The sequence below is a fragment of the Herpailurus yagouaroundi genome, unplaced genomic scaffold, assembly GCF_014898765.1.
Source record: "Herpailurus yagouaroundi ecotype Mexico unplaced genomic scaffold, PumYag 181, whole genome shotgun sequence".
Lineage (NCBI taxonomy): Eukaryota > Metazoa > Chordata > Mammalia > Carnivora > Felidae > Herpailurus > Herpailurus yagouaroundi.
This window is the reverse complement of record NW_024412412.1, coordinates 11,759,638-11,767,144: the sequence shown is the minus strand read 5'-3', so window position 1 is coordinate 11,767,144 and position 7,507 is coordinate 11,759,638.

Sequence of the window (7,507 nt, the reverse complement as noted above, 5' to 3'; positions counted from 1 at the left end):
GGGATAGAGGACCAAAGTTGTAAGCAGAGAACTAAAACAATGAGCTCAAGGGTACGTACATTGGAAGCCCACAGATATCCACCAAATTATCAGCCTTGGCAAGACACTGACTATAAGAGCTCAATATCCATGTCTATGGATCAATTAAAGCAACTACCATGTGCCTGCCATGCACATCAGCCACCACACAGGTCCAGGTAAGAAACATCTGAGCCCAGGTTGACTCTCGGCATTCAAGGAACGCAAGTGAGGGGGTGAGGGGTAAGGGGGTGTGGGAGGCAAACTGGTGCTCTACTTTGTGTCTGGATGTTTTTTTCAGCAGGTTCGTTTTCATGGTTCATTTTAGGTAAACTCCTTTCCCGAAAGCTTCTATAGTCTCTTACATGTGCAAAGATTTCTCAAAGAGCAAAATTAAAGCCACTAGCAAAAAGGCAAATGCACGACAGATGTAAAGGACATACAACGCTTGTATTTGTGTTCTGTGTTGTCAAATGCCACTAAAATCCTCAAAACGCTAAAAGAAACCAAAGGTGTTATCGGTCTTACCTTGGTGCTGGTGTTAGAGTTTCATTCTAACTGAAAGAGGAGAAAATCAAAACAAAACAAAACAAAAAACCCACACAAACAAACAAAAAGAGACCTCCTGGGAATAAGAAATGCTGCCTTATCTAACTGTCTTTCAAATACGTGGTGAAAGAATCACAGATAATTTTCAAAGTTACTAACAGAAATTTGACATACAGGAGAAAACAGAGGTATTTTAGAGAGGAAAAATGCACACAGAAGCATAAAAAGGAATTAATTTAAACTTACATCTTTGAAAATAAATGCTTGTTAAAAGAAAGGAATTATCATCGTGATGTGAAAATGTACTCGCAACTCAAGATGGAAGAACAGTAACCGAAGTGACAAATGAATGAAGAGGGATCTACCAGGGAGTTGCGCACAGGTAACCGCCCCAACACATCACCTGGCCCAGCCTCTGTAGGGCAAGGACTCTGGCATCAACATTTAAATGCAAACCAACCTAATTTAGCAAATAAAGACACATACTCTGAGAAGGAAAAACAACCTGAATAATTTGAATAGGATCTTTACTTGGAAACCACTTTCATTGTGTTATCAGAAAAACGGCTTTAATTTGTTTCCAGCTGGGAGTCGGTGAAGCATCCCCTAATAGAATCAAAGGAAAAGAAGCATTCCCTTTTTACTCTATATATCTACAGTGTCAGAATGCAGCTGAGGAATCCCATAGCCATCCACAGTTGCTTACAGCAGGGAAGCAGCAGTATTCTTGGTGAAAAGGTATTTTGTAGCCGCACTGGGAACAGCTGCAAGCACTCTAGAAATGACAACTATCAGAGAAGGAGTGCACATGTATATCAAGTTAGGATCTCGTCTACACCAGCCACAAGCACAAGGGCAATGCTATATAGCCAATCTGCCTTTGCACTATTGGAAGAAACCCGAAGGAGAGGAGAAGACCTTTTAATGAGACACCATGGTGCTTCCGTTACTCAAGGCCAGATGAGGCAGGTTGCTCTTACTCCCAGAATCCCTGTTATCTCCCACTGCTGACTGCGCATTCTGTGTGTGCTTGGCTCACAGGAGAAAATTACAGGTTGAAAACCCATGCCTATTGCTAGACATGAGAAATGCCTCATCTTCCTGAACCCAAACCTAGGGTAGAAAATAATCAACCCCTCCAGTTTTCATCTCCTCCAGAGAAAGGAGCAGGAAAGTTGAGTGAGTTCTTTTGTACGATAGCAACACAAAAATAGAAGAGCGGTACAAGACCCCCTACCTCCTGCCTGTTACTCCGTGCACGTCTGCAATGAGAATCAATCCACCGTGGACCCCAGGTAATTATGACTGAATGTAGAAGGGTGAAAAGGGAAAGATCCCAAGGTATTCATCATTTCTGTTTCACATTATTCGGGAACCAGAAGTCAATCATTTAAATTAAAAAAAAAAAAAGATCACAGAAAGGGCTGGCAAAACAGATGGAATCGTGTCACTCTTATGACAGGAGGTAGTAATGGTGGGGGGCAGATTTAGAAAAAGAACAAAGCAAGAAGTTAGTGTTGCCCTGTGTTGGAAGAGAGGAACACACTCACAGGATCACTGGTGGGAGAGAGGGCTGACCCTAAGATGTATGGATAATTAACTGGGCAATACAGGACAGCAACACGATTCAAAGAGAGTAGAAGTAGAGACCCCCGTGGTATCCCGAGCGGCACCAACTCTCCATCTCTGTGCTCAGAGACAGAACTGCCTGGGAGATTCTCAGGAGGGTGGGGAGAATGGAAATCCCAAAAAGCTACCAGAGAACAAACACGGCAATAAAAGCCCGACACTGATGCCATGGCCAGGGTTTTAGAGGATCGCCTCCGTTCACATAGATTTCTTAACCTTGACACAGATCTTACCGAAGCAGTATTAACTCACATACTCAAGGCGAAACTAAGGCAGGAACCCGAACGCACTTCTCAACAGTGCAAACCTTCCAGCACAAATCTCGAAGACTGGCATCACCAAACCCCAGGCCCGAAAATAGCCCAGAAGGCTATGCCACAGTGCCTTGCGGGGAAAATCGGTGAAATCGTTCATCATCACAAAAACTACTTAAACGTTTGAACAACTTTGTTATTACAACCCCCCCCCCCCACCATGTCATACTCTTAATTTTATAATGGTGTCTGTATCTTACTCTAGTTTTGTGTCAAAGAAGAAACATGGGGGGAGCCAGAGTATGAAATCTCTGCAGCCTAATGAGGGGAAACAAAAAAGGAAATGAATGAGGTATGGTAACTTACACAGACTAGACGGATTTCTCAGAGAGAGAGAGAGAGAGTGAACCAAATTGTGTAAATAGCTTACAAGAAATTGGGGTACATAACACCTTGTTTTTTCTGTCTGCCCAAATCCATTCAGAATGCAACTGTTACCTTTGCAGGTGAAACACATTAGCTAACAAAGGTGTCATTAGTTTCCCTTAATGGACTTGGAATAATTCACAAGCTAACAGCTTTCACCATTCACCGGTGGCAGTTTTCAAATGACATCATTGTCCCTCCCCTCCAGCAGTGCATCTGCTAAGAGATTTCACGAATACAGGCTTATTCTGCTGCCAGGAAGTTATCAGCCTGGTAAAGACACCAGGGGTCACGATCCTGCAGGCAAATGTTAAGGGACAATTTTCTTGGCACATCTCTAGCAGTCTGTACCATTAAAATTGAATTTAAAAGAGGATTTTTAAAAAGGCTTCAGCAACGCTCACACCTGGACAACTGCCCAGTGCTGAGGGCTGAATCATGCCATCCTTTTTGGCCTCGCATATTACAGAGAATGAAGATGATTTTCCCTACGCAAAACCGGATGTTTTAATAAATTTAGTAAATTCATTATATCTGCATTACTTCCAGTAGCTTTATGGACAAGAAGGCATAGAGGCTTTAGCTTCATGAGAAGGCAGAAAATAGCAGTGTTCAAATTCAACTGGTCAGAACTAAGAACAGATGTGATTATTACTTACAAGTGACTTTAAAGGGAAGCTTTCTGTTAGAAGAAGCAATTAGACTGTGCGATGCGTCTTCTAGAGAGGTAAAAAGGATGTGGTGATGGGTTCCGAAGTAGCTTTATGCGGCACAGTTAAACATATGAAAAAAGTTTCTGAGAGACCTGTTTCAACTAATTTCTGCTTTACTTATTCACTCATCCCAGGAAGCTTTCCTCTGAGGCAAAAATTACCCAATGTGGTTTTCTTAACAGAAGAGTTTTCTTACTCTTATATTCCAAAAAGAACCTAATGAAATGTTTCCCTCCGTTGGTGTTAGAAAGGCATATAGATAGGAAAAGATAGATTCTGATATCTTGGAAGGGCTACAGTATCTTCTTGGGTGAATCGACATATTGATGATCAGATACTATGGGAAATAGAAACTGGTGTTTTAATTACAATGCTATTGTTTTTGAACCGAGAAGTTGGCTGGTACAAGGATCTCTAGGGACTTAGGCTATTAGTGTGGTATCCTTTTCACAGGAGGTGAAATGAAACTCTAGAGTCTGAGAGCGAAGTTTTTTGTTGTTGTTGTTGTCTTCGTTCTGGTTGATCACAGAAAAATATGGTTAATCATGCTATTAGCAGACCACTCCAATTTTTTGTTTTTGTTTTTGTTTTTCTATCACAATCAAGATAACATACGTGAAATAGTCTTAGAGTCTCTTCATATGTGGGAGCTAACGATTACTAAGTGAAATCACCCCAAAGATTATAAGGATGGAAAATTAGCCTGTGATATTTTGTATGTTTTACCCATGCACAAATTTAGTAACAGCTACACAAGGAGGCTTGGTTTTGTCTTGACTTTCCGAAGTAAGGCACTTCTAAAACTGCTTTGGAATTCTAATATATAAATGTCTAACACACAAAAGTGAATATGCTTATGAAATTTAAAAGAAAATGACTCTTATAAAGCCATACATTTTTGCACTTAAAGGTTCATAACACTTTCCGAGGAGGGGGCAGATGAAAACTTTCATAGATGTTCACTGGGAAATGGGAAAGAGAGAAGTTGATTCAAGTACCTTCTCCTTCCAACCATGCAGGGGCTCAGGCAGCCCCATAATCATGGAAACTGCCTACTGGAACAGGATTTCAAGCAAAGACAAAGGGGGTCATCCTGTCTCAGCCAGTACCCTCTCTGCACATACCTAATCCCCTTCCACCTGAGTGAGGAGATTTCTCTTGTCCCAGATTACACCAGAGGGACCAAATTCCCCAAGCACATGATAGCCCCAAAAGAGCATTTGGATGACAAAGACGATTTCTGTCTGTTTGAATATGTCAACATGAAATAAGTGACAGCCATTACAGAGTGGCAAACATACAGAAATTTAAAATAATCTGTGTAAGGAAACTGAGTTTCATGAAAGAAGCTATAACCAAGTATCAAGTAAGACATTACTTACTTTTAAACATATATATGAAAAATATATACACATATACGAAAGCCCAGTAAACAAGACAGAGAATAGATCCACAGATTAGCCACTTCAAGCCACCAAAACTGCATACTTGTTTTAAGTTTCTTCATTTTGAGAGAAAGTGTGTGCCTGAGGGAGGGAGAGATAAGGAGAGAGAGAATCCCAAGCAGTCTCTACCCCGTCAATGCAGAGCCCAATGTGGACCATCTCAAGAACTGAGATAGCATTCTCCATACCTTCTTTTAGTGATACTAAGGTCTTGAGAAGTTTAAGATTCACTCCACCTACTTCAAGAAATCAGACTAAATCTGCACAAATCATCTCCTTAGGTATACTGGGCACTGAAATGAAAATCCCCTCCCCTAAACTGAAATTTGAAGATAATGTTAGTGGGCACCTGCTATAAATCAATGACTCTGTGATACCTATTCACATACATTAGCACTTTCTATGGTATTTCCATTTGAAAATTGTTTTCCTATCTCAAGTTTCCTCGAACTTGAGAGACAGGTTGAGAGAAAGGTCTTTAAAATTCAAGCTAGGTATTTTCATTTGAAAATTGTTTTCCTATTTCACGTTTCCTTGAAGGACAGGTTGAGAGAAAGGTTTTTAAAATTCAAGCTGGTACACACACACACTAGATACAGATACAGATACAGGTACAGGTACAGATATAGATATAGATATAGATGGATAATATTAGGACTACTGGGAACTTTTCTTCAAAAAAAAAACCAAACAGGTGAAATCTCCTTATGGTGTTTGAGATTATAGTCTGGCCTCAGCATTCTTATTTGGAATTTTGGAATATTAAATGTCCACAGTTTGGAGAAGATTTTTAAGAGGCTGCACAGAATAGGTAAAAGCATTTCTCAAATGAAGTATTAATCTGATAAAGAAGGTCTACACTTCAGCTTTCTATTTCTAAAGCTGCTAAAAGTGAAGATCTCATTTTAATGTTGACGCTCAAAAACATTCTCCATTCATCGTCCATTGGAATTAATGGCCTAATGCCTCAAAGTATCATGTTTTATTAACATTAGCTTTATTGTGGTTCCAAGGACAATGCCCAGCTGCATTTATCCTTTATTCCATTAAATGTTTATTATGTGCCTGTAATTACCTCAAGATCTCATAGATTCATTTGCTTTCTCTAGTTCATTTCTAGTCCAAGTGGTGGGTCCTTTGAGAAATAGGCAACATTGCTCCCACAAAAAGATTTGGGTGATGTTATGGGAACGCCTACAAGGGGGTAGGTATAGACTAATGCCCTAAAAGTTGTATCAGTCACAGTAGGATTTTTCAAGAATACTGACTTTGTGTTCTCCCCAATATGTTCAATGTTATAGAAAGAGAGAGTGCCAAGGGAGACAGGGCCACAGAGACAGGCAGAGTGCATGCACAAGTGAGCGCGAAAGCACAAGAAAAATCGACAGAGACAGAGACTTCTTTATAGATCAGGGAAAGACACTCCAGTCATTTTTTCTTTCCCTTGGAGGCAAAAGGCCTCTTTGCATGAGGTTCATGGCAGCTCAGTAGAAAAAGGTCAGTAATTTCCTCACCCCTGATTCTATTTGACTGGACTCCAGGGAAAGCTGCTTGAGGTATAATCCCTTTGCCAAGATGCAATGAATGCAAAACCTTTACTGTCTACTCCTGTGGTTACAATTCATAAAGCCAATCCTGCAGACAAGCTGTAGTCTGTTGTCTGTAGTAAGAATTGTAAATGAGCTGCTGAGACATCCTGCTTAGGGAATTCCATTCAAAAAGGTTAAGTGTAAATTGCCCTTTGGATTAGTCTGAACATCCCCATTATAAAAGTTGCTGAAACTAGTAAGCGAAAATAAAAGTTAAAAAAAAAAAAAGAAAGAAAGAAAGATAAGCATGTATTCTTGGAAGGCAATGTGGAAATGTAAAATCAGGCTTATGTTCTCAATAAATACTTATAAAATTGTATCTGTTAATAGGTTAAGTAATAACATCTTATTACTTACTAGTAAAGGATATGAGCCAAAAGTTCATTTCAGAAAGCAAATTCTAAATTATTACTATTTAAGAAACGGATTAGATGACTCAGAGAATACAGTTCACATACCATGAACTACATATCCACTCTTCTAAGTATTTTTTTAAACCAGTAAAATGATATTTGAATTAAAATATATAGTTTTAAGCATTTCTAGGTTTTTAGGATTCTGATTTTTAAGGCATGACCTCATTCCAACACATAAGGGAAATACTATAATTAAGATTGCCTGCTTTTTTAAAATTTTTATATAGAATGAATAATTTTATAATGCTAATATATTGTTACACATAGGAATTTTAATAATAGTAGTACAGAAGTATAATAAAAAATAATGGTCCCAGCTGCCTCCTTACATATCCCCACTGCTGCTTCCCAGAGGCAACTACTTTTAACTGTTTTTTGCTTCTAGTTCCTCTAGTAGTTACTTCCATATCTCTGGGTGATTCCTTGATTCATTAATATTAATTACTGTGTGTGTGTGTGTGTGTGTGT